Source organism: Nomia melanderi, chromosome 1 (assembly GCF_051020985.1).
Source record: "Nomia melanderi isolate GNS246 chromosome 1, iyNomMela1, whole genome shotgun sequence".
Lineage (NCBI taxonomy): Eukaryota > Metazoa > Arthropoda > Insecta > Hymenoptera > Halictidae > Nomia > Nomia melanderi.
The window spans coordinates 36,537,786-36,565,194 of record NC_134999.1 but is presented as its reverse complement, the minus strand read 5'-3'; the positions used below and the strand labels follow the sequence as shown (position 1 = coordinate 36,565,194).

The following is a 27,409-nucleotide window of genomic DNA, read 5'->3' as shown; positions in this document are numbered from 1 at the left end:
AACGTCTTAAAGGACACGCGTCGGTCGGTGTTCGCGTGATTGCCGAGGATTCCGTTGATTGTACTACTCATAATTCCGCGAACTCGTTTCTGAGCTCGGCTGTCGCGAGACGAGGGACTGTAATCAATGCTTTAAAACGCTTACGTCAAACACCGAGCCGAGGCTGACGGTAAATTGAAATGCGGAGGGGCGCCGAAATCTCGTGGAAAATAAATCCCCGCGAAGTCCGTCCTCCAGGTATCCGGAGCTTAAACTTCTCCCGCTATTTCCGTAGAGAACGACGGACTATTTTATCGAATAATTCCGTCGGCTTTTTTATCGGTTGCTCTACTTATTTAACCGGCTCGTATCAATTCTTTGAATAAATATAATACGGAATACGCGATCGTTCGCCGTTATTCAAATATTTCTTGCTGTGGAAAATATTATACTTCTCACATAGCGAATTCGATTAGGAAGATATTAAACTTAACACTGAAACTACCGAGCATTTCATACGATTAATATGCAATTCCTATAGACGTTGTAAGAATAGATTATTTTCAGTTTCTTCGGACATTCATTATGGTACTAAAGTGGAACTATTTATTTTCAAAATCATTTCGAATATTCAATGCTTTGAGAATATCAATAGCTAAGCAAAAAATCGAAAGTAGTCATTTTGACTGGTACGGTAAATCTAGTGTTAAATCCACAGTGCAATTCAACATTCTTACATTATATATTCAATCCTTAAGATAATTAATTTCCAACAAAATTATTCAACGTTCCAAATTCAATCTTAGCCCCATGATGTCCAGGAATACATTACTCACATTCGAATTCAAAGTAAATATTATTTCTCTGTAATCAACTATTATGCTTCAAAGGAAATATAATCATAACATACTTAGAATTTTTCTTTCCAATAAATCATTAATGACAAGCCGTATCGATCAGTTGAGAAAGAAATCATAGGCCAAGGGGTTGAAGAATCAAATTCGAACCCGGGTGACGAAGTAATAACAAAATAGAGATTTCTCAAGGTTAACCTATGTTGCAAAAACACTACCAGCTTCTCGACTAAATATGCTTAGAATTTTTTTTCCAATAAATTATTAATGACAAAGTAGCATCGATCAGTTGAGAAGGAAATCATAGGCCAAGGGGTTGAAGAATCAAATTCGAAGCCAGGAGACAGAATAATAACAAAATTTCTAAAATAACGAGATTTCTCAAGGTTAACCTATATTGCAGGAGCACTAACAGTTTCTCGACTAAATATGCTTAGAATTTTTCTTTCCAATAAATTATTAATGACAAAGTCGCATCGATCAGTTGAGAAAGAAATCATAGTCCAAGGGGTCGAATAATCAAATTTGAAGCCGGGAGACGGAATAGTAACAAAATTTCTAAAATAACGAGATTTCTCAAGATTAACCTATGTTGCAAGAGCACTACCAGCTTCTCGACGAAATTCCGTCTACGTCGAAACGCCAGCGGAGGTTAGCGCACGTATTTTTCGCGAGTGTGCCAGGTAATGCGCGCAGAATGGTCGCATCGCCGGGGGTGGCGAATGTGGGCGCGGCATAAACCTGACCCCGACTAACCTAAACTAATCGGTGACCAACAACGGTCCCAGGTCGCCGAGCTTTTATCGATTACCTTTCTTGCGTTACACGTTGCATCGGCCGAGACAGTAATGCCGTTCGATTAACCGTGCCGCGGCGAGCCCGCCCTGCGTAATTTAAAATCCGCCGGAGCCGTTCGTTACCGGCGGCGGACCGCGAAAGTGAGAAAACTAACTACGCGACCGGATAGAAAAACGAGGGGAAAGAACGAAACTAAAAAAGAACACGCTCGCGGGGGAGGATCGGGCCGAAATTCATTCCCACGGGAACGGCGCTGCTTTAACGCAGCTTCGAAGAATAATACGCGACGCGTTTTTTTAACGGGAACCACTTCTGTGACGGCTAGAGTAAATAGAAGAAATATCGTTCGAATTGGGAATGGTAAGCAATGCATGAACGAGGACTGTAATTAATAAAAATTGAAATTGTATCGAGGAATCTTGAGTGAGCAAATGATTGTTATTGAAACTAGAAAATAATTTCCTTGAGAGACATTGATGTAATTGCATTTGATTTAATGTATTTTAGACGTGAAAGTGAGGTAAATGTTTGGAATGAATACAAAATGTAGGAAACTTGGTTAGCTCCGAAAGTGCCAAGAAACTGTTCAATCTTCTGTGAAATAGAATCCGCTGAACTTGACTTTTCATTAATATTATATGCAGACTTTCTCCAGAGCAAATAATCGTCTGATCAATCGTGCGAGTCCCTCGCCGAGGGGACGAGGAACTTTTCCTTCTTTTAATAGACGTTTGCCCACTCGTTCGAGCTGTAATGTTTTTTTTTGAAAAAAGTTTCCTTATCTTCCTCCGGCGGGGCCACGTCATCGAGTGGCTCTTCCCGCTCGAGATCGAAGATAGAAAAAACGAATTTCCTCGTGCCGTTCGACGTAGACGCGGGGCATTCGAAAGCACGGAAGGCACGAGTGTCCCTGAAGTGGCGGACAATTTGCATACACGCAACTGGGGCAAGTGGCTCCATTTTATTTCGCGGTAAATTCCGCCATTTGACACTGCCGACGCCCGAATCCTCCAATTATTTTCTGCCATTACTCATCTACTTTCCTTCTCGAATTATTCCCCGTCCCGATTCGAGCCGACATCTTGCCGCGTTCCTCTCGAAAGATAGCCGAGCAATCCCGCGGCTGTCCGGATAATTGATTTTTCAGACGCCGCCGCAACATCTGATAATTTGTCTTGAAAAATTGAAGAACAGATTCGCATCGACACAATCAGTCGAGGTACACAATGCGCACCCGCGTATTTTCCATATTTTCCGCGCTGGTTAAGACGCGGCAAGCAAACTTCCTCGTCTCTGTTGATTTTCGACCGAGTTTGTCGCCGGTAACTAAACAGATTTTTTTTCCACCGTTCCCTGAAACCAGCTGTAGCTGCAAACACTGTGGGAGACTTTAATGATAATAAAATAACAAGCTCTGCATCGCTGAAGTTGTTAGAATTACACAGCAACAATATGCTCGAGCGAGCCCAAGAAGGTGAATGAAGTTTATCAAAAACTTTGTTTCTACGGTAACAAGCTATAATCCACGGAGTTTCTACATTGCTTTAACCCTATAAAATCTAATATTCTCAATCTCTAACCTCGATGCACCCGTTGTATAAAATTCCTAGGGATAAATCGGACTTTGACAGTAAACTAAGACTCTCTCAATTAACTGCTAAAGAAAAATAAACACATGGAAGTCTAATTAGTATGATTACATCAACTCTTAACGGACCAACCACTGCTGCTTGCTAAGTCAAAATCATTTTATTATCTTGATCACTCTTAATGTTCTAATATATACAATGAACACATTGCACTAGGTCGCTTCTGTGAATTTGTTTCATATTTCCGTATTCTCTCGCGATAAGTCAACTTGAAATACTTCCCATCCGTCAAGACAATTCTTTAATAATAACGTTTAATAACGGAACTGATTCGAGCGAACGCAATATGAATGAATCATCAACTAATCAACACGTAAACCGAAAGCTCCGTTAATCCTCGAATATTTCGATAGTCGCTGAAGATGCGAAAGAAAATCCATAACGTCGTGTACCGAGGCTGGCAAGGAGCTAAACGGTGAAGCCCGCCACTCGAAACGCGGCGAATTATCATCACGATCGTCGTCGGCGACGTCGTAGTCGTCGCCGCCTATTCCGTTGGTCCTGAAGCGCGCCATTTCGCGAGAATTATCCCGCCGCGAGTAACGCGCCGACATCTAGGCCATGAATTTATCATCCTGCAGGCGCAATCTCGCCGCTCCAGTCCTCCTTAGGGCGTGTATTAATTTTTCAAGGGGGTCGGCGCAGCTCGCGATTTAAAATTCAGAAGTCTAAACAGAGGCTAATGCCTCCGGTACAAACGAGGACCACTTAATTATGCAGCGAACTTCTTCTTCTTCTTCTTCCTCTTCTTCTTCTTCTTCTTCTTCTTCTTCTTCTTCTTTTTCGCCTTCCACTTGCGCAGTCTTTTTGCGCGCGAGCCGAGCGACCTCGTCCCGCTCACGGAACGCGAAAGGCTTAGAGCCGCTTGATAAACAAGATGCCACGCGTCGTCTGCGTTTTCAAAAAGGAAACTTTCAGCGGAGAATGAAACATTCGCGAGGAACGTCGCATTGGAAGTGGAACACGCTTGGTAATTATACATAGGGAAGAATGAACTCCCGTTTGACGAATTACTTTCTTCGAGTCTTTTTAACCCTCGCGTCGAATGAACTTCCATTTGCTTTGTCGCCTGCTGAATCGTTGGTAAGCTCCAATAGGCGAACGAGATATACCGAAGAATCAATATCCTGATTCATTAACCCCTTAACTTGCACGCTCGAGTTAATTCGAGCGCGCTAAACAGGTCAAACTGTGGAAATAACAATGTGAAAGCAAAGAAATCGTTTTATTGATATTTATAATTTACATGGGATTGTAAGCTATAACACTTATTTATTCAAGAATAAAATATAGCCTTTTTCCATGGAACAATAGCGCAGTAGATCAAAATTGATTTTTTTGGACGGTTCTTTTCTAAAAAACTGTGCGTTAAGGGGTTAATAATTCAAGTAGATGTAGTACCGTAATTTTAAGACAGCGAGTGTTCTAAGAGTCATAAAAGAGAAAGGGACCCATGGAGACCAGGCCCAAGGGTTGCTGGGTTTTCTCCGATGGATGCGTAAGCAAGGATGATGAGTGGTGGTGAGAGCGGGGTGCGTTTGAGAATTTGTTGGAAGTGTGAGTAAGAAGAATGCTTGTGGGAGAGAATGATTTTTAAGTGATGGCGACAGATTTAGAGAGAGTTGCGTTGACTTGAGAAGAGAAAGGACCTGTACTGCGAGCTATATCTTTTCTATTTATTTGTATTCTATTCAATTATCTGCTCCTGTGTTTTTTAAAATAAAACATACATAAAATACCATTAATACTACATATATACGAGTACAACCTCAAAAATTACATCCACACAGAAAAGAACCAAGTATACGATTCCACAGTAACACTTGCAACGATAACATCCATTTCCCCACGCTGAAAGAAGATACTCACCCTATGGAAGGAGCATTTTAAAATAAAACATATATAAAATACCATTAATACCACATATATACGAGTACAACCTCAAAAATTACATCCACACTGAAAAGAACCAAGTGTACGATTCCACAGTAACACTTGCAACGATAACATCCATTTCCCCACACCAGAAGGAGATACTCACCCCAAGAAAGAAGCATTTTCTTAGTCAGCTAACTTCGTCACGGCATCAAAGATGCCTCGCGTCCAACCCTCGCAGAAGAAAAGCCGAAGGGGTGCGAGAAACGGGGAGAAAGCCGTCCGAGGGGCGGAGATAAGCATCCGGTAAATAAAGCAACCCGGAGGGTGAAGCGGAACAGGGGACCATGGGAATGAAGATAATTACGCCGTGATACACGCGAGCCGGGGGAGGAAAAAGAGGATCGTTTTCATGTTCGATGAAGAAGTCGCGAGAGGGGCGGTACGCTCGCAGCGAAGGTGAAAAACCGAAAGACGAAAGTTTGCTCGAGTTGTCCTTGCGAGGGAAGAAACGCGAGCGGACCAGTGGCGGAGGTTTTCGAGCGAGTTTCAGGCGCAGCGAACGTTTCGCTGGCAGTCTGCTAGGCAAACTCGGGACACGCGAGACATGGACACACGCGTGACACTGCCAACCCCCTGTCTCTGCATTTTGCATACTGATGAGCACACTTTCCAGCCACTTCACCTGCCATTTCCTTTCTCCGCCGTTCCCTCGTCAGTTTCCTCGGAGTTCTCACTGCGTCTCTGCGTAATAATCGACCGTTTGCGAATTGAAATGGTTTTGGGAGACGGCTAGAAGAGTTTGGAGTCAGAGGTTCTATCTTCGAGGAGGTGTAACGTTGGACTTTGTGTTTTAGGAAGTTTTCGTGTTTTGTTTCGTGAAAGTTCCGGAGGTAGGATTCTCTTTTTTAAAGGGTGTGATATTGTAGCTTTCAGTTTTGCTATTGTGATTCTGTATGTTTTAAGAGTCATGAAGTCACCACCTTTTCGAGAGGTCTAATATTATGACTTTGTATTTGTAGACAGTTCTGAAGTTGTGATTCTGTATGCTCTGAAAGTTCTACGGTTACCGCCTTCTGTTTTCCAAAAGGTTTAATATTATGACTTTACATCTGTAGATGGTTTTACAGTTGTGATTTTATTTCTTGTAAAAATTCTACAGTCATCGCCTTCTATTTTCCAAAAGGTCTAATATTATGACTTTGCATCTGTAGATAGTTTTACAGTTGTGATTCTATATGTTGTAAAAGTTTTAAAGTTACCACCTTTTATTTGTCAAAAGATCTAATATTATGACTTTGCATCTGTAGATAGTTTTACAGTTGTGATTCTATATGTTGTAAAAATTTTAAAGTTATCACCTTTTATTTGTCAAAAGATCTAATATTATGACTTTGCATCTGTAGATAGTTTTACAGTTGTGATTCTATATGTTGTAAAAGTTTTAAAGTTACCACCTTTTATTTGTCAAAAGATCTAATATGACTTTGCATATGTAGAAAATTCTAAAGTTGTGATTCTGTATGCTCTAAAAGTTCTACAGATACCACCTTCTATTTTCCAAAAGGTCTAGTATTATGACTTTGAATCTGTACATAGTTTTACAGTTGTGATTCTATATGTTTCAGAAGTTCTAAAGTTACCACCTTTTAATTGTCAAAAGATCTAATATGACTTTGCATCTGTAAAAAGTATTAAAGTTGTGATTCTATGTGTTGTAAAAATTCGAAAGTCACCGCCTTCTATTTTACAAAAGTTCTAGTATTATGACTTTGCATCTGTAGATAGTTTTACAGTTGTGATTCTATATGTTCCAAAAGTTCTAAAGTTACCACCTTTTACTTGTAAAAAGATCTAATATGACTCTGCACTCGTAGAAAGTATTAAACTTGTAATACCATACGTTCCAAAAGTTCCAAAATTACCACCTTCTATTCTTTAAAAGAGTCGAACGCTGCGATTTCCTATCTCTAGCAGCTTCTAATGTTACAATTTCCTGTCTTCGGAAAGTTGTAAAGCTAGGAAATTCTCTCGTTATCCTGGATACATTTCTTCCCCCCATATTTCGAACCTTTATACGATTGAACGGTCGAAATTGAATCGAAAACGCGGAAAGTTGTATATTACAGATTCAATGTTGCCGATGGACCCGTGTGATCCCGTTTTACGATGTTTTACGGTCTCCGGGATTTATTAAAATGTTTTGTAACGCTGTGGAAATGGTTCTGGTTTGACGCAGAGTCGCTACATTGCGGGGGCTAACGCGATTATCAGCGCGGATCTCGTAGCTTTACGAGCGACCCCGGCTATCCTGTATTATTACCATTTCGTCAGTGGTATTCCCGGGGAACTGCTGACACAGTGGCGCAGTTCCATGACGATTGGCGGCTGAGCGTACGAGTCAGCCATCGGATTCCGACGACTCTTACCCTTTAACGCGTCGTTACAGAGCCCTCGATCCGCCCATAAAAATATTCAAGTTTCACCTGCTTATGCATGGCTACTTATTGAAGTGGATGGCGACTGTGCTGGTCAGACATGAATTCAAATCGAATTTCAGCTGTAAGTCTCGGTAATATCCAATGAGAACACTGCAACTAAATTCCTACTTTCCTAACTCAGAATCAGATATCTTGACTTATAAAAAAACAAGATCACAATCGAAGTTTTAGACAATTAACTGCTCTTAATATTTCACTGTTCATTGAAACACTCCAGGAAACATAAATACATAAACTCCAGTGGTATCAATATGAAATCTTTACAGGTGAAGATTCTTAATACTATAATTACCAAGGATTTAATGCGATTGATATGTAATCTCTATAAAAATTGTAACAATAGATTATTTTCGGTTTCTTCGGACATTCATTATAGCATTCAAATGAAGCTATTTATTTTCAAGATCATTTCGAGTATTCAATGCTTCTATGATATCAATAATTGCGAGATAAAACAATTGAAACTAGTCATTTTTACTGATACGGTAGTTCTAGTGTTAAATAACAAAATCAGGAAACTATATACTCCCTGTTTGGTTAATTAACACTTTGAATATGAATTTTCTTGGCAACGTATCGAACGAACCGAATTTTGTTGGATGTATGAAATATAAAAAAGATAGCAGAGCAATTATTACGAAGAATTTTCACCTTTTAGTTTCTACTTAAGGAAGAAAACTGCTTCGAGTACATGGCAGTTTTGACGAGTACTTTCTTGGCAGTCGAAGTGTTAAATCATTCTGCTATATATTCCTCCAAACATGAAAATCCGACCTCCAACCACATCGAAATCCACAACAGCCTCCAAGCTCTCACCAGATCAAACGAGTCTCACGAACCACGAGGCACAAAATACTCCTTAAATCGTCGTTCGGAGTAAAACGACCTCGCAGACCGGAGTTCCACGGGATCGCGAAAATACCTTGAAAAGATCTCCTTCCCGGGACTCATTATTTCGGCTAACCGATAATTTCCCTTTCCCGGGGGGATAATGGTCCCCGACAAATAGCGATTTACGGAGAGAGGCGGGAGGCGGAGGGGAAAGAGAGCGCTCGGCATCGATTGGACGGCGTCCAAGAAGCGCGTGGCCCGCCGAGCGCGCAATTCCGGCGTTTACGCCCGAAAACCGTACGAGACGGTCGCCCGAACGCGCGACAATTTTTACGATCAGCGTAAACGTTACCGGAAACCGTCGCGGGGACAACAACGGCGTTCGCGCGCGCGAATAAAGCGGCAGCGCGCTGCGGCGCATCGTTTTATCGAGGAGACGGATTGAATCCCGACGATCCCACTCGCGCGGCCGTCCGCCGCGTTCAAGCTCGATCTTTCCGTCATTCGAGTGCATCCCGACGACCGGCCGGATCGCAGAAAAATTCCGTCGACGCGATTTCCCGGACCGTTCGCCGCGAACGGCGGTGTCCGCTCGACCGCTCCCGATAACGTCCTCGGCGGCGCAAAGCGCGCGGCTCGTTTCTTTCCGGCGAGCATAAAACAAACGGGGGAAATCGGGAAAAAATAAAGGCGGGAGGCGGTCGTTCTTTCCCCGCGTGGAATATTACGCGCGGTCGTCGTGCGCCGATTTCACGGCCGAACGGCTGCGGGAGCGGTCGCGCATTCGACTGCGATTCAACGCCGGGACCAGATGGTCGCGGCAATTCTCGTAAATTTCGGGAGTCATTTCGCCATTTTTACAATGAAATCCAAGGGATCGCGGCCGGAGAGGGGCCGCGGGACGGCCGGACGTTTTAGGAGCGAGGGTTTTCGCGAACGCTACGCAAACAACGTGTAATTCGTTGAAAAGGGTTGCCGGCGTCATTAATCAGCGGCGCGGCGCGTTCCACGGGACGCCTGACGGTACGCGTGATACTTTTGAATAATGGGGGACGATATTATTCGCGCGGAGGCAGGACGAACGCGAGCGAAAACCGCGCCGGACGCGTTCGGTATGAATTTTTATTTCCCCCTCTTGCTCTCCGCCTCTTTTTAACACGCTTTCGACGCTCCGCCGCGGAATAGGCTGCAACTTTTGCCCCCGCCGCTCGGTAAGTGGCCGTCGGGTCTACCGATGGCGTTTTCCGCGATACTGAAAAGCTGACTGGCTCCAGCCTGCGACACTGAAAGCGTCGACCCCCTGTTGAACGCTCGCGATTCGAAACAACGGCTGTCGGATTTTTCGCTTCTTCCTCGTTCTTTGTTTCTTTCTTTCGTTTGTTTTCCGTTTCTCTCTGTTGCTGTTGTTTCTCTTTTTTTGGAAGCTTGTTGAACGCTCGAATCGGTTAACGCGTGTGTACGCTGGGCAAATACCCGGGATAATTTGTATGGACGCGTAACGGGCCGTTCCGTCGCGAATTACAGCCAAATATTGAATATTATCGGCAATTACAATCGCTCATCGTTGTCCATTAACGCCGCGCATCGACGTCGCGCCGCGACGTTTTAAACAGTTGCACCGTTGCAGCGTCAGGACTTATCAATTATCTGTTTCACCGAGGGGAAAGTAAAATGGAGCGGGGTTGTTGCGCGAGTCTGCTTCTTCCGACGTGTAAATTGCTGATTATTATTGCCACGTATCGTTGAATGGATTTTTGTATCTGCGTGGATCAGTGTATCAATCGGTTTCGATTCGAACATTCGCACTGAACGCTTCATTAGAAGGAAATAAGAAAAACTTACTGTCAGGCAGTCGTTAATTAGTACTGAATATGTATTCAATCAAATGATTGTGTATCGATTTTCAACAGTGCTATAGGTCAATATTCCCAAATCAGTCACTTGAAGCTAACAAAATCTAGGTTCCAATGATCACATATTAAAACAATTAACGCTGAAACCACCGAGCATTAGAGCAACTGATCTTCGATTTTCTATAAAAATTACAATACTCTTAATATTCTAAAGATTTCCTAATTTCCAAATTTAATTGAACATCTCACTTAAAATCGTCTTCGCAATGTTCTCAAAATATTCTAGTGTCAATTTGACTCTAGTAGTTTTACTGTTAACAATCTCACTATGACACAACTCTACAACTCTCCAAGAACAAGAAACATCCAAAACTCAAAAAAACAACATACAACATCATAAACGTAACAAAAAACCAACGCGCAAGGTTTATTCGCGTCGAAAGATCCCCGAGCAAGTAGTACGAGCCACGTATGGTCAGCCGAACATAACGACTCGGCCGACGTCTAGGAAACTGGCCAGAAGTTTCAAGATCCGGCGTTAATTATCGAACGGCCAAATACTCCGGTAAGTCCGGTAAACCTGACTTTCGGGTAACTCGGTTCGGCTGTCGTTTAAAATTTAAGCGAAGCTTCAAACTCGGCTTAATGCGGCGTGCCCGGCCCCGGCGCGCGGAGTACGTGTAATTCGTTACGAAACTCGGGGGCTACTTTAACGCTTAGCATCGAGTTCTATCGGCGAGCTCGTTGTGATCGGCGAACGCGATTACGTCGGTCTATCATTATTTCGTTCCACTTGCGGCGAAGCATCGGCGTCGAACTTTCCTCGTCCGACCACGGCCCGCCCCGCCCCGCCCCGCCCCGCCCCGCCGCCGCCACCGGGTTTCTTTCGATGCGTTGAAAGGTGGTACTTCAATCGGCAACTTCTCAATTTTTAATTAAAAACTTTCATTGTTCCGCCCGGGGTAAACGGCTCGCGCTAGAACGGGGGTGGGACGTTCGGATAAAGGGTTGCCAAGGCGTCGAACTTTCCGCTGCGAGGCCGGTAGCGCTTCCGCGCGGCTGAAACCGGTTGTAACGAGGTCCAATAAATGTTTATTTACAGCCGCGAAGCTTTCGTCCACCGAAGATAAAAGGATCATCGGGGATATTGCGTCGATGCATAAGCCGAGCAATTTCGGAATTAACTTCGGCTGAATCGATAATCCGTGGATGTAAGAATGGCTTATATTTTAACCCTTAGCACTCCGCGTTGTTTTGTAATCTACCGTGCAAATAATTTTTATAGTATTCTTAGCGAAAATTAGAAATGCTATAACATTTCTTCGATCTTTTGTTTTCCTTAGCACAAAATTTGGATGTGTGGAAAATCGAATAATTTTAGTTCCTTTAAGACTCATTAAAATATTTAATATTGTAACTGGTGCAATATTGGAGCCTACAGAGTTCAAAGGGTTAAACGATTCCTGAATTATTTCGTTTATTCGATCTTTTGTTTTCCTTTTTAGCACGAAATTTGGACGTGTGGAAAATCGAATAATTTGAGTTCCTTTAAGATTCATTAAAATATTTAATATTACAACTGGTGCAATATTGGGGCCTACAGAGTTCAAAAGGTTAATTGAAGCTTGAGCTGCGTGCTGCATTTTCTGGAATCATCTTCGTTTCCCTGCCTCTTTCTCTTCGTAGTTCTTGTAACTATATAACCTCGCTGGAATGAAAATTGAATTTCTCAGAAGCCAGCGGTTAAGTCCATTCTTTGATATTTCTGATTTTCTTGAATTCCAATGGAATAAATGATATTCTCTTTAGTTATCAAAGGATAATCTCTTTTCTTCGTTTTTCAGATGAAACAGACCTTTCCATAACTCTCAAATACGTTGTATAATCTCAGAAGCCATTACGTTAATCTCACTTTGTTTGCACTTAACCCCATTGGTTTCTAAGTAACACAATTCAAAACGATAATATATAACATCCAACACAAGTAACAATTAATATCACATGAAATAAATACTATTATAACTCTCAAATACATTGTATAATCTCAGAAGCCATTACATTAATCTTCTCACTTTCGATTTTCTGCACTCAACCCCATTGGTTTCTAAGTAACTCAATTCAAAGCGATAAAATATAACACCCAACAAAAGTAATAATTAATATCTCATGAAATAAATACTATTACAACTTCCAGGCAAAGAAAGGTTATTAGTACCCACCGCTCAGAATTATTCAAGAATAAGAATGCAACAATGGGGTGCGAGGCAGGGCTAATAGCTGCTAGAGAGCAACGACGCACTGTTCTCGTAATGTAAAGACGCGATTAGCGATGCACGCGTTTCTCCGCGACTCATTCGACGGGCGAGCACCTCGGGATTTTCTTAAGGCGGATAAAGAAGCCCCGGCCGGAAGTTGTGAAATATCTCTCGGGACGGTTTCGTCGTTTGTACCGTATTATTATGGTGAAAGAGGATTATCCAATAATTTTCCGGAGAATGAATACCAGGATCATCTGGGAGAAGAGCCCCGTTGACTGGGAGTGTTCGTTTCGCGCGCCGGATATTCCCGACCTCTCCCAACCCCCACCCCCCCTCTCTCACTCTCTGCTCTTCTTCCATCAGCTCTCTTCATCCCCTTTTCTCCCGCCGTTTCTTAATTCCTTTCGTCACCGCTTACTTATTCGACGTTGCGCACTTAGCCGCCGCGATTAAGGATTCGCTCGAAATTTTCCACCGCCATTCTCACCTCTCCGGCCGCGGCGTAAAGTAGACTTTACAGTCGTATAAAATATGAGCTGCCCTCCGTTCGGCCCGTAATTTACACATCCACCGGAAGAGTGTAAATACCGTTGGAGAATTTTTCACTCCGCGAAGCTCCTCTGCTCCGCAATTAACGTCCCGTCGTAGTCTCGCTTCTTTGACTGCTCAGGAGTACAATTAACTCTATCGCAAACTTTATTGAATCTCTATTCGCTCCTTTATTCCGAGATTTACATGTAATTTCACTTTCCAACTTCTCGTTTGTAGTTAGCTTCCTCTGTTTAATACCTGATTCTTTAGAAGATAGATAGTAGAGGTTAGGAAAGAAATAATTATTTATTTTGCAGAGAAACTGAACAATTAGAAGTTAGATGGCAGAGATTAGAAATTAGAAATAATTTTTCAGTTTCACTCTCTAACCTGTAATTAATTTCTAAAACATAAACTGTCAACGAACTTCCACACAATAAATATCCCACTCACTGCAAAGTAACTTCAATATCCACAATTTACTCCCACAACCCCTTGTCTTACGATTTAATTTCGTAGCTGCATTTGTTGCTATTTATCCTTAACAATACACTAGTACAATAAAACATTCCACGCTCCTTCTATATCCAAATTCAGCATAAACCACACAAATTGCCAAGAACAATGCATCATCGAAACATAACACATCTCACTGACATGTATGTTTGTCAAACCATACTATAAATCTTGCCTCGCGTCTACCACGATATTCCAAAGCAAATTAACCCTTTGCGGACGAACATTCTTCGAATGATACAAAACCTTCAACATATGAAGCAAAATTATACATTCACTGCTTAATTAATAAAAAACCAAAACTACGTACTGATCTCTTACTGTTCGACTAATTAGGTTGTCCACGACTCAAATCTGAAGTTCCTCCAAAGAGGAAATCTTCTTCCAAATCTGAACATTTCATCTCACAAAGTGTTAACGCTAAAACTACCGAGTAGTTCAATCGACTTTTGAAAATTTCGCTACAGAAACTCCAAGAGTGCATCCGTTCAGACTTCAATCGATTTACAACTGAATTTCCATAATGCTAAATGAATTTCTTCAATAATTTCTCAGAGAAACATTAGTCACCTTCCTAATAATTGCAAAAAGAAGCCATCAGGCATGGGTGATTTGACCCCTCTGGTAGTTTCAGTATTAAAACAAAACCAACCCCTAGTGGCATCACGATCTCTCTATTTCCCGCACGGTCGTTGCCGAACGTAAGTACGTACACCTTCGTAAAGATGTCCGAAGCGTCGTCCAGTGGAAGGGGGTATAAAAAAGTCGAGCAGGTGTCGCTGCGGCGAGGGGCGAGGAGAAGCCAGAGGGGAGCCAGCGGTTCATCGATCTTCCCCGCGACCGGTATCAGGACGGCATAGCGCGGAGGCGCTTCTGGCTTTAGCCTTTGTTGGCTCCTCCCGGTTCTTTCTTCGGCCCGTCGAAACCACCTGGCTTCGAAACATCCAATGCAACGGCGGCTTCCCTCCTTTCAGCCGTTCCCCGTCGCCCTCCCGCGGCGTTCGCCAACGCCGGGAGGAGCGGAAACCCGTGGAGCGCCGGTATGCAGCCGGGTATTCGGTGGAAAAGTACTTTTTCCGAGGCCCCCGTTTGCCCGGCGTCGAAGTTTCAAATGAGTTTCCTTTGAAATTTAACTCCTGCCGGTAGCGTGAAAGCATCGGCTACCTAGCGCACGTTACCGAGCCCACGTTGGCGGCGGTGTACACGTGTCTACGGCAACTCGACGGGCACCGGCGTCGGATCGAATGCTCGGAATTGAAAGTTTACCCGCGATTTGCCGTTGATGAGCAAAGTAAAAAGGAGCTGTAGGGCTACGGAACGCGTTTCCCGTTACGCTCCCGATCCTCGACCATTTTTACCGGGCTCCGTGTGTTCTTTTCGGAGCCCTCTGCGGTGAATCGATGCGTTTGGTGGCTTTTATCGCGAGGAGATCGTGTGTAGGCGTGTGCGAGCTCAATGGCGAACGCGGTTTCATTGGCTGCTAGGAGGAGGAATAGGCTTTAAACGTTGAGAACGCGGGTTGAGGGAAATCTAATTAATTTGAGGGTAGCATGACTTTGTTTGTGGGAAATTTTGTGTGAAATTCTAATTAGTGTAGAAATTAGATATAAAAAAACCATTTTGCGAGCCTATCCTAGCAGCAATAAAGCCCAGGGACCCATTGCTTGTCGTTTTTAGTTAATCCGTGGATTGAGCCCAAGGTAGGCAATAGCTACGAATTTTATACCTGCATGTAATTTAAAGTCGAGGTGATCCTTGGGGCTATTAATGCTATGGTCGTTAGAAATTTCCGAGTCTCCGGCTAACGGAACCAACCGACGGACCGCTGGCGGGGAAGTAGGGTTTTTCCAATTTTTGGGAAAAACCAACCCTAACCACGCGTCCGTCACTCCCCCGCCACTAGCGGAGAGATATATATTGTACGCCGACCAACCGGCATATTCATTGTACATTTAGAAATTGAAATATTAGATTGAAAAATCGTAGGCTGTGTCAACTTCTTTCGCTCCCCAAAATACATCCTCCGAATCCCCAACGCCCCATCTTTCGGTTTTCTTTCCTACATTAGGTTTGTTGTTCGAATATTTGTTAAGAATATTTTCCAGAAAGTGAAACGTGAAGGTTGAAGGAGTGTATTAGTCGAGACTTTCAGCGGAATTTTCCACGGGAAATTGACACTCTATATTCCCCGCTACAAATTACAGAGCGCCCCGTACAATTCGCACGATCTCACACTGGAAATCCCAAGATCCCCGGTGACACATAACCTCATATATCCGACGATAGACACCGGTGACGCAGAAACGACATTATAAACGAACCCAGTGTGGCTCGAATAAAAATCAGGGCTCGACAGGGGGTGCGGGTCGATCGCGGCGGGAAACGGGGGATGAAAACTCGATCAGGGTCGTGGGTCGGCGTACCGCAGGCCGCGACGGGGATGAAAGTCGTGCGATGGACGAACGAGGGTGTCCACCGTCGCGATTTCTCCCCCGGCAGAGCACGAGGATACCCTCGGACTAACTCAGACAGACGGTTGACGGGCACGAGAGGGATGACCGGGGTCGTGGGTTGATTTCAAATGATCCTGGATTTCCAACGGGGTGAATAAAAACGGAATCGCTCCTCGGAAAGTGAAATGAATTTCGACCTCTCGTGTTTTTCCTTTATTTCCCCGGCAGTTTCGCCTTTCGCCTCGTTTGCTCTCTATTTTCGAAATGTCTCGGGCAAATTATATACGGGGAACACACTATCAAAGGAAACGGAATCGTCAAAGGACGTTCGAAAGGAAGACAACAAGATACAGAACAGGAACAAAAGATAGAGACGCTTCGGAGGAAGCAAAAGGAAAATGGAGAAAGATTCCTCGGGGATTGGAAGAGACTTGAAGATCGTAGTCACGGATGATGATCGATTATTTCCAGCTACCAGACGGTCAGAGGCTGTAAGAGCTTCAACCGTTCCCTTCGTTATAGGATTTCCTCCGTGTCCCAAGGGCTCGAGGTGCAAACCGATTCACGGAACGAATGGCTAAAGAGGAAATTTGCTAGAGGGAAACGAGATTTGATAGTCCTCGGTGGCTTCTTATTTTCGTCTGCCGTGCGGCGCCAGTTTAGCGAACTTCTAAACCCCTTGTTTGGCATGGAGCGAGGCAGCTGGAGGACAGAACGGGAGAAAGACGCCGAGACAGCAGGGGGACTTTGCGGAACTCGCGAATTCTTCGGAGCTAACGGTGTGAATTTCCATTGAACGCGGTTCTTATCGGCGGCGATCGATCCCCCCGCTTAGCCTTTAACAGCGGGAACGCTGCTTTCGAAAGGTGTTGCGGCTTTCGTAGTTCGACGGGAAGGCCCGTGGGAAGCGAATCCTTTCAATTCCGCGGAGGTTTCTTTTTATTCGGAGCTGTTCGCCCGGCGAGACGGGAGGAAGGGGAACCGGTGGATAGCACGGTGACACAGTTCGGTCTGAGACCCACCGCTGCGATAGGTTTCTTCAAAGATGCCTGAGACTCTTTTCAGAAACGACCATGTATTTCATCTGGAAATTTATTCGCGTGTCAATAGACATAACAGACTGGTGTTATTAGATACGTTGATGTAGAAGGGAACTGATGAGTGCATTGCAATTGATAATTGAGTATTTAGATCATAGCGACTGAATAGAACTTTTGAGTGTTTCGAATGTGAGTGAAGAGACATTTTGAAGTATCGATCATGATTGGTACTTTATGTACATTGCTGCAAGAGAGGTTCGAGTGATCGTATTGCAGAGTTAACCATTTTGGAAAGTGAACCGTTCGATTGAAGGTTTCACGCTTATTAGCGGCGTAGTCTGCGGAATTGCCGTCAGAATTCCCGATCGTCTACATTGCCGAACGATTACGCGCGTATGATTAAGGGCCACGGTCGTGCAGCTTGCGTAATTTACCGTCTGAAACTTCCGTCTTGATTATTCATGTGGCAAAATGCTGGTCGTGTTTGCTTTCCATTGGTATTATTAGATTGCAGGGGAAGTTTGTCCGACGTGTTCCGCGGACAAAATGTACACAGCACGTTAATTTCCTCGGTTATAGACTCTATTATCGTTCAGAAACCTATTATGCAATGGTATCGAATGATAAAAACTGATCTTCGCGATATAACACCGACGAACAGACATTCGCCTGCTCGAAATTCCTAATAAATCACGAAGTCTCATTCTGAAAGCTAGCAAACCAAAATCGTTACGTAACAAAAACTAACACAAACGAAACTACACGATAATCTCAACAAATCGACTATCATTAAAAAGAAATAAACGTACGAAGCATTCCCAAACACTTCTTCCAACAGTTGAACCGTTGACTACATTCAAATTGAAAGAACTCAACGAGTACCGGAGAAACGCGATCCTCCGGCCCTTAAAAACAACGGAATCAGCTGAAAAGACAACTTCAACAGACAACTCTCATTCTGAAGACCAGCAAACCAAAATCGTTACGTAACAAAAACTAACACAATCGAAACTACACGATAATCTCAACAAATCGACTATCATTAAAAAGAAATAAACGTACGAAGCATTCCCAAACACTTCTTCCAACAGTTGAACCGTTGACTACATTCAAATTGAAAGAACTCGACGAGTAGCCAAGAAACGCGATCCTCCGGCCCTTAAAAACAACGGAATCAGCTGAAAAGACAACTTCAACGGAGAAAAGCCAGTTTCCGGGACGAAGACCGGGCATCTCCCGGTTCGGTTCGACAGAGGAGCAGGAAATTGCAATTCTTTTGTGGCTGGTCGCGGATTTTCCGTGCTCGCTGCCGCAACAAACGATCTTTATTATCATCCGGAGCGCTGTTCGCGACATTGTTATTCCTCGTTTCCGCGATCAGAGCCGTCTCCTCGAGCGTCGCGGGGGAAAGATGGCGGGGACGCCGCTGGAAAAGGGAGCGAGCCGCGTCGTTGCCCGCTTTCCATCGGTATACGTCGCGCATGCGAGCACCGTGGAGGATCGGAATTACCATAACGACATGCATGTATGGAGGAGGACCGTTGCAGATCCGTGCACGGCGACGGGGATCCTTCCCGGCGGCCGGAAACGCGAAATTTCGGGCTGACCTTGATCCTCGCCGCGTCGCGCAAGACGCCGAATAGACCGGCAGTTTGTAAATCATGGGGATTGCCCGTTCCTCTGTAACGACGGGGGTGGCGTGGGTGGACGGAGCTTGTTTTCGGCGGAGTGCATCGTAAGGTTCGTTACGCCGCGAGCAGTTTCCCCGATGCGAAAATTCCTTTTCTCCGTGGAACGCGATTACTTGTTTGCATACTGCATTCGGCGCGATGTTAATAGCTGATGAGATCCGCGCCGCGTTTTCCCAGCCCGTAAAAATGAAACACTGCGCGCCCGTTCCGCGTACCTTCCTCTATTAATATACATTCCCCGGGCAATAACTGTAAAAACGATTTTCGGGGAGACGCGCAGCTTCTGGGTAAAGGTCTACCTTGTGGCTGGGTTTTGATCGTGGTTTTTGGCGATATGCAGCGTGTCTCGGGCGTGCAACAAAATTTGTCGTTGGATTCTGGATGAATGGGTATAGGGTGAGTATGAAGGTTGGGAGTAAGTTTGTGGTATGTGTGATTGAAGACAAAGGGATGAAGGAAGTTCATAAAAATTTATGCTGATTCTGGGTAAGGGTCTACCTTGTGGCTGGTTTTTAGCAATATGCAGCGTGTCTCAGGCGTGCAACAAAATTTCTCGTAGGATTCTAGACGAATGGGTATAGGGTGAGTAAGTTGGGAGTAAGTTTGTGGTATGTGTGATTGAAGACAAAGGGATGAAGGAAGTTCATAAAAATTTATGCTGATTCTGGGTAAGGGTCTACCTTGTGGCTAGTTTTTGACAATATGCAGCATGTCTCAGGCGTGCAACAAAATTTCTCGTAGGATTTTAGAAGAATGGGTATAGGGTGAGTAAAAAGGTTGGGACTAAGTTTGTGGTATGTGTGATTGAAGACAAAGAAATAAAAGAAGTTCATAGAAATTTGTTCTGATTCTGGGTAAGGGTCTACCTTGTAACTGGTTTTTGATCGTGGTTTTTGGCGATATGCAGCGTGTCTCGGGCGTGCAACAAAATTTGTCGTTGGATTCTGGATGAATGGGTATAGGGTGAGTAAGAAGGTTGGGAGTAAGTTTGTGGTACGTATGATTGAAGACAAACAGATGAAGTGCATAGAAACTTATGCTGATTCGTCGCATTTTCTCGGATAAGTTTGTAGGAAGTTTTTCGAATATTTGGCCTTGGTAATGAGTTCAAGTTTGGTTCCAACCTTTTTGGACGCCTCATATGTGAAAATATTCGAATATTTGGCGGATTCGTAGGAAAGGGTAAGCCATGGTTTTTCAGTATTCAGCAGCGTTGGTTCACCGTACTTATTCGTCGCGAAAATATGCGACGGACATTTTCAACGTCGATTTATTCCGGAGATTCCTATAGAAAAGTGTTTCTACACATTTCCATTGATCGCTTGTAGGATTAAGTACCGTTGAATCGCCGACATTCTCTGTGCCATCGTTCACGAAATATTCTATGTGAAATATATTTCAGCGAAGGGAATGGTTTCTTCTAGACGTATTCGATGAATTTTTCTGAATACGCATTCCATGAAGCAGAGTTCGCAAGTGAGTCGATTAGAAGCCTAAGGTGAATGTTAAGTTAAAAGGTTGAGTGTAAAATGTAAATTGAGACAATGAATGTCCGTAGCTTCTGGAATGATTACACAACATTAGAATTAAGATAAATCTGAAAATATCAAGAAATCGGCTGAATCTCATTGACGGTTAAGTCTAAAAAACAAAAATTGAGACAATGAATGTTTGTAGCTTCTAGAATGATTATACAACATATTCAGAAGCTATAAAAAATGGCTTTCTGATCTACAGCAATCGAAGAAACGAGTCGATCCTTGAATAACTAACAAGAATATCGTTTATTTAGAATCGAGAAAAATCTGAAAATATCAGGAAATCGACTTAATCGAATTGGCAGTTGAGCGACTCAAATCAGTATTTTGTATCAGAGCCTCGCGTATCGTTTATTTATCTCGGCGGATAAATTAATTCAAGTGGCGTCCCGAAACGTCGAACGGGAGGACGGACGAGCGTCGAAAAAGGGTCGAACGGTGGAATTACTACGATGCATACATATATGGAGGAGCTGGCCGGAATCCCCGGCAGATCCCTTTACCGATTCTCATCGGAAATTTCTTGCGACCTTCGGAGAGCGCCCCGTCCCGGATTACATCAGCATGGATTGCGCGTAATACCCTGTAAACCGCGTAAAGCTTTCTTTCGTTTTTGCGACGGGAGCTTTCATCTCGCTCCGTAGACAGTTTTCAGAAATAGCAGCGCGCCGATCGACGCGAGCCATCGCTCTCCATCCCCGAACGATCGCGAACGCGTCCCGCGCGCTGTCGCCAGACCCAGTTCCCATCTTCCTCTCGCGAATAATTAATTTCGACGAGCTTTTTAGGCAAAGGGCACCGCTCTCCCTCGACGGAACTTTTAATATCGCGGAAGAAAGGGCGGAACGCTCCCCTTTATCAAGTTTCTGGACTCCCTGAAACTTCATTACGATGTACCACGCAACGATGGTTCGCTGGGAAGGTTAAAGCGGAGTAAAAAGATTCCGGTAATTATTCGTTTATTCATAATGAGTCCGAAAGATTTCGTATATGCCACGGAAAGAGAAAAGTGAATGTTAATAGCGATGAAACACAGGGAGGAAGAGTTGAAACAAGAGAATCATTCACTGTAGAATAGAATATTATAATACTATTATAATAAATGAAGAAGATCAGAAATATATAAGCTTCTTCAAACAAATTATCTAACAGCAGTGCTCAAACGATCCAACGAAATTGCTTCGAAAGTCCATCGCAAAAAGAGGAGCAACACGGATAAAAAGGGGTGCAAACCGACCGTCGTTGAAGTTCATTATCGTACAGGCAGGTTCGAGAAGTTTTTTGGTCGCGCGCCAGGACCCGAGGACGCGTCCGTGAAGTGGTTCCGAGAAAGATTCGAAATAAGGGGCGATCGGAAGAAACAGCGAAAGGGTGGGCAGGAATTTCACGGGCCACTTAGAGGCGATGCTCTTGACGATTCCGTTCAGCAACGGCGTGTTCCTCATGAGTTATGAAATATCGTTGCCCGATCGGGCGTGCCTTTCATATTTCCTTCGAGCGTGCTCGTCCCGTTGTTTTCGCCGTCGGAACGTCCACGGTGATGTACTTTCTGTCGGAAATTCGAGTCGAATCGTTCATAAAGCTTCCCGGGTATTGCTTGGATGGCGCTCGATGATAGGTTCACCTACGCCCCGCGATTCCTCCTTTTTCAGCCGGCGCGGCTCTGTTCACGGGAACATGCTTCTATTATATAGAGTATCTGATGAAAACGGTGCCCGGAGATCAGATAAAGGAAACTCGGCTCGTAAATCAACCGACGACCATTTTTGTTTCCCTCCGTTCCCTTTTATTTCTTCCCTCTCCCTCTCTCTCTCTCTCTCTTGTGCGAATCCTTCGATATCCCTTCGACGCTGGTGTTCGCCGATTAAAAAACAAAGCAATCGATTGCAACGGATTAAGGACGCGGATATAATTTCCAATCGAAAAGTAATCAGCACGTATGCGCGATACAGGGAGTCCGGTCGACCCGGCGCGGTCGATTTGAAATTCAAAAGGCGGAATAAATTCTCGCCGAGATCCCGCGGTGTCCTGGTACGTGCCGGTTTTATTAGGTCTCGAGGAGCCGCGGCGACGAAAGTGCAATTTGAGAACATCGGCGAGTGTAATTTCGAAGTTTGCTCGTTTTATTGTGCGCCACTACATTGATTCTGGAAGTTCGTGCCGCGTTCGCCCGTCGTAAAACCGTGGGATTGCCGTTTCGCGGGGAACGGGACTACGGAGGAGGCGGGAAATTGATCCGGCTAGGGCGACTTGATTAGCAAGTCGATCTATGATACAGTAAAAACCTCTCCGGGACACAACGGAGGTCTGTTAAACCGTATGAAACTCTGTCCGAGCGGTTCGGCATAGAAAAATCCAATTACAGGGAACACTGCAGGGGACGCAGGGAATATTTCCAAATATCGTTCGGAAAGTTCAACAATTATTTAACCATGGCGAAAGCTGCAACTGTCAATGAAACTTTTAATGGACACAGGAGATTCATCCGGCGCCGGTCAAACAGCGCACGAACTCTCTATTAAACATTCCGGCCGCACCGCTCGCGTTTGCTCCAATTACAAATGCCCAGGTAAATCACGGTAAACAATGCAGCAGATCCAGACGGAGTCAGACAATCCACGTGGATCAGGGTATATTCCTAATTATCCGCTATTCGCGCACAATGAGGTAGACGCGTCGTCTGCGAGCTAGACGGAGGCGAATTAAGCTCCGGTACACCGGGGTGTCGCGGAGAAGAAGGTGGTCGATGGCGGGGAAGAAACGCGCGATACGGGATCGTCGTCGACGGATATAGGGGGAACAGTTTGGGCGATGCCGGGAGACAACGGGCACGGCGCTCTCTGTATTTAGGTCGGGATCGACTGCTCGTTCAAATAATCTCTCTCGGAGGCACGTCAACGGCGGGAACGGTGTCATCAGTTTGACCCTGTTTTCACTTCGGTTCGATATTGCGATCCGCGCCCTCGCGCCGCGCCGCGCCGCGCCGGAATACACGGCGCGATCGTGGTGTCTGACAATAGCAATAACGGTACACGCTCGATTAGACTCCCTTACGCTCGATTTTCCCGCGGCCCCTTCTTCGCCTTCTGCTTTCCTCGTATTTCCACGACTTCCTCGCGGTAGGGAGCCTGATAGCTTCTTTCGACGCGATACGGTTTCATTGCGCGTTCGCATGTGAATATCGATAGCGCCGCATGGCTTTCTTTCCTCGCGCCGGTTGATATTAATCAAGCCGCGAGCGTTACTCACCGTTACCACGCTAATAACGACGGTGAGATTTATTGTCGCGGGTTTGGACGGGTTTGTGTTTCTTTCGTGTCGTTTGTGAAAGTCGAAGTGTAGTTGGTGTGAAGGTTTGCGTCGGATTTTGGGACGAAAGGATCTTTAGCTCTGTATTAACACATTCAGTGCTGATTTCTGTAATCAACTATTTTCAAGAGACACATGCTCGCTAATATAAGTTAATATTTTATTTAAAGAATCATGTTCATAAGCAAATATAACCGAAATTTCTATGGCTCGTGTTAACCCATTCGATACCGATTGCACGTGTGTGCAATAATAATAAGCACTTATCAGTTATTCTGAGTAAAGTAGTCGTCGAGATAAGACTTTTTGAATTAATAGTATCTGTAAAGTATAGAAAAATAAAATAAACATACTCACCAACAATAAGAAAATTGAGTTTCCATGACTACCGTCTAGAGATTTTAAAAAACTTAATTGGAAAACCCCGTGACGGAATTTCGCTCCTGGGGACCGTGTTCGAAAAAAATCGTCTCGAATGGGTTAAGATGCACGTATTGAAATTCGAGCTTGAGTTAATTCGATGCGTTCCAATGGAAATCCGTCAACTCTGCCATCTCAATCCCTTTGCATCTTTCAAACTATAATAGTTTACTTAAATTCGACGGCGAAACTGTCCTCGAGTTTCCCAAGAAAAACAGTAATACCGTAAAACAGTCCCACACAAACTCTCCCGACACGTGTTCCATTCTCAAGGCGATATCGCGCAAATGTTCCCTTCGCGAGGCTGTTCCTTTATAGCCGACTGTCTCCCGGAAACGTCTTCGCGCGTTAATACAGCAGCCGCGAGTACTTCCGATCGATAGTATTCAATTGAGCGCGGTAACGTTTAAATCTCGCAATCAAAGCGGCTGTGCCGGGCGGATTTTATCCCCGGCGAGGCGTCCCGATCGCCGGGACTAATAGAGCCGGAAGCGCCGAGGAACGAGGTAATGGCGTCCATAAAGGCGCGATTATACAGACGGTACACCGGTCGTGCCGGTGGAACGGAAGTTCCGAGCCAGTTTCCTGGTTACGATTCCCGCGGAACGGCGACCGGCAAGTTTCACCGGTGTTTATTAACCGCGAGACACGAGGAATCGCGCCGGGACGGTTCGGATACGACGCCCCGGGGGCCTTCGACGAATACTAAACTGTCTTCCCGGAATTATACTGCCGGGAAGATTAGGAATGCGGGCCGAGGTCGCGGCAGACTCTAGGCTAGTGGAGCGCGTTGCCAGGAATCGCGCGAACCGGGGGCGGGGTGCACGGAAACGAGTCCAATGGGCCAAAGATCACGAAAGCCGGTCTCAAACTGGCGCGCCCGTAACTCTGCCGGTTGAATTCGGGCCGCATTGTCATGGTGATCGGCGACAATAATGGACCCGGAGTCTTAGGAACATCGATCGACCGTACGAATCACTCGATGGAAATCACGATGTTTTTATCGACGGAACTTGGATACAGTGTAGAATTTCGTACGAGTCGAGGCGCGGTATTGTTAGATGTAGTTAACGCAGTTGGAAATTAGTTCGCGAAGTAAACCCAATTTTCTACCGTAAACTTCTAATTGTAGTCGTTGAAATAATACACGGCTCCCGAAGTAGGATTTCAATTTTCTACCGCAACTTTCGACGGCGGATAATGATCGAACTCGCGAGCGGCGGTTCCACGGGTGAAATTCCGGCCGCCATTGTCATGGTGATGCCGGAGGATAATAGACCCAACGGGGTCCTAGGAATATCGATGAACCGCGGGAATCACAGACATCGAATTAAAATATTGTTATACACCGCGGAGAGTCGAACGGGCCGGCGATCCATAAATTCATCGGGCCGCGAACGCTCCGAGCAACCGGCGGACGTACAATATTTCACGACTCTTAGCGTCCGTAATTTTTCCGCGGGCCGGTAATCTGAAATTTTAAAGAGCGTTTTGCGCGCTGCCTCGCGCTTCGAATATTTTCCAAGAGTTTAATTATAAATATTTCGTCAGCCGCGCTTCGCTCACGGGGAAACGCCGTTTTGTATTGCGAGCGGAGCGTTGTCCCGCCCGCCCGCTCGCTCGCGCTCTCGTTTATCCATTATGCATGATACGGTTGCGCGTAATGTAACGCGAGGATGTTCCCCGCGGAAAAAAAAATAAGTTTGAAATATCACCGTCGAGGACGAGGGGCGGGGAGATTGCATCCGCGGGACGATCCGCGTTGCCGCGCCGATGGCCGATGAAAACTGGGGAAATTGGGGGACGTACGAGGGCATTGGGTCACAGTTCGAATTTCGACGCCGGTTAATTTGTTGCTGCGCGCTGAGAGCTTCTGGAAACTATCGCCGTTGGAGCTGTTTGTACCCCGTCGATCGTTGTTCTGTTTTTTTGGGAACAAATGGAAATTATTTTCGAGTGGTTCGATACTTGGTTTTATTGAAATTTCTTTGGAAATGTGAATTGAGGGATTTCGATAGTGTGGGAGATCGAAGTAGGATCGAAGATTGGGAAATTAAGTAATGTGGAATAATTCTAGGATATTTAGGTCTCCACGAAATGAACGTTGCGGAGGATTATTTCGATTGGAATGAATACATTGTTTCGCGCAGTTGAAGCATCAATTAGACTACAGATTCTTGATACCGTGAAACTCATTGAAATGAATGTTGCTACGGTATTCCTCTGAATTGTTGTATTAATTTGCGCGCAGCAAAGAGGAAATTAATATTTAACGTTGACCTTTGAAAACCCATTTCATAATTCCCGTAAACACGCGCGGTCTGTTTACCATCAGCAAAAATACCGGCACCGGTTCAAATGGCTATGAAATTTCCCTTGAACAATTAAATCGTACGTTCCGCGCGCATTATTGCAAAAAGAACCGTTAAAAACTGGCTCGCTGCGAAAGCGGTTCCAATTAAAGCGACTACGAAACCTCTCGCGAACCGACGATTAAAACGAATCAAATTTCTCTCGGGCAAGTGAGTAACAAATCCTGTGTATACATCTTGTAATAACAACCTTGACAAATTATTCATAGCTCGGGGAATCACCGTCACAATCCCCACTACGTTCGTTAACCTTTCGCCCTAATATAACAAACGAAACTCATCGTGAAAATATTCACAACAATCTCTCATTAAAAAGACTGTTTTATTCTCAATATTTCAGCTTCAAAGATAATATATACTTATAACAAATGAATCATTCGTTTCCAGCAATTATTAATAACAATTACATAACTGAATAGAAATTCCATTGAAACATTCCTCCATACTTCTCAAATCGTTGAAATCATTCGTCGCAATGGAGATCATTAGGGGAAGGCTTAATAACTACGAGTACTTCAGTTTTAGAATGAATGGTGAACTCAGGTAAAAATCTTCGTACAGAGGTGAAGAAAAATAACAAAACTGATTGCAGGATATACCAGGTGTCGCACAGATAACGACACAGACTCGTCCGGGAGGGAGTCAAAGGCCAGGTGCACGTGAATCGGCGCTGATTCGCTTCCGATCTCCCGATTTGTCGACGTCAACGCAACGCGTTTAAAGTTCGCGATACCTGCACTCGACAGTGAGGGCGTGAAAGCAAGTCGCGGGAAGTTTTGATGGAATCTACCCGTTGGATGCGAGGCGTACGTCTCAAAGAAACTGAATCGAGTAAGTACACGTGCTCACGCTCCGCTCTCTTGCGCCTCGCACGCGCTGAATTCGCGAGTTTTCACATTTTCTCGAGCACCTCATCGCCTTCGTAATTTATTATGCTTATT

At 44.7% G+C, this 27,409-nt stretch overlaps 1 protein-coding gene and 1 long non-coding RNA gene across 5 annotated transcripts in view; one reads left to right on the top strand and one right to left on the bottom strand.

Annotated features, from left to right (window-relative positions):
- LOC116423883 (zwei Ig domain protein zig-8) overlaps positions 1-27,409 on the bottom strand; it is a 181,490-nt gene that overhangs the window by 46,507 nt on the left and 107,574 nt on the right. The window lies entirely within an intron of this gene.
- Positions 1-27,409, top strand: part of LOC143174528 (uncharacterized) — an 89,074-nt gene that overhangs the window by 11,432 nt on the left and 50,233 nt on the right. For both annotated transcript variants that reach the window (XR_012998620.1, XR_012998621.1), the window contains exon 2: positions 27,061-27,299. This is a non-coding gene — a long non-coding RNA (uncharacterized LOC143174528). The remainder of the gene's footprint in view (positions 1-27,060; positions 27,300-27,409) is intronic.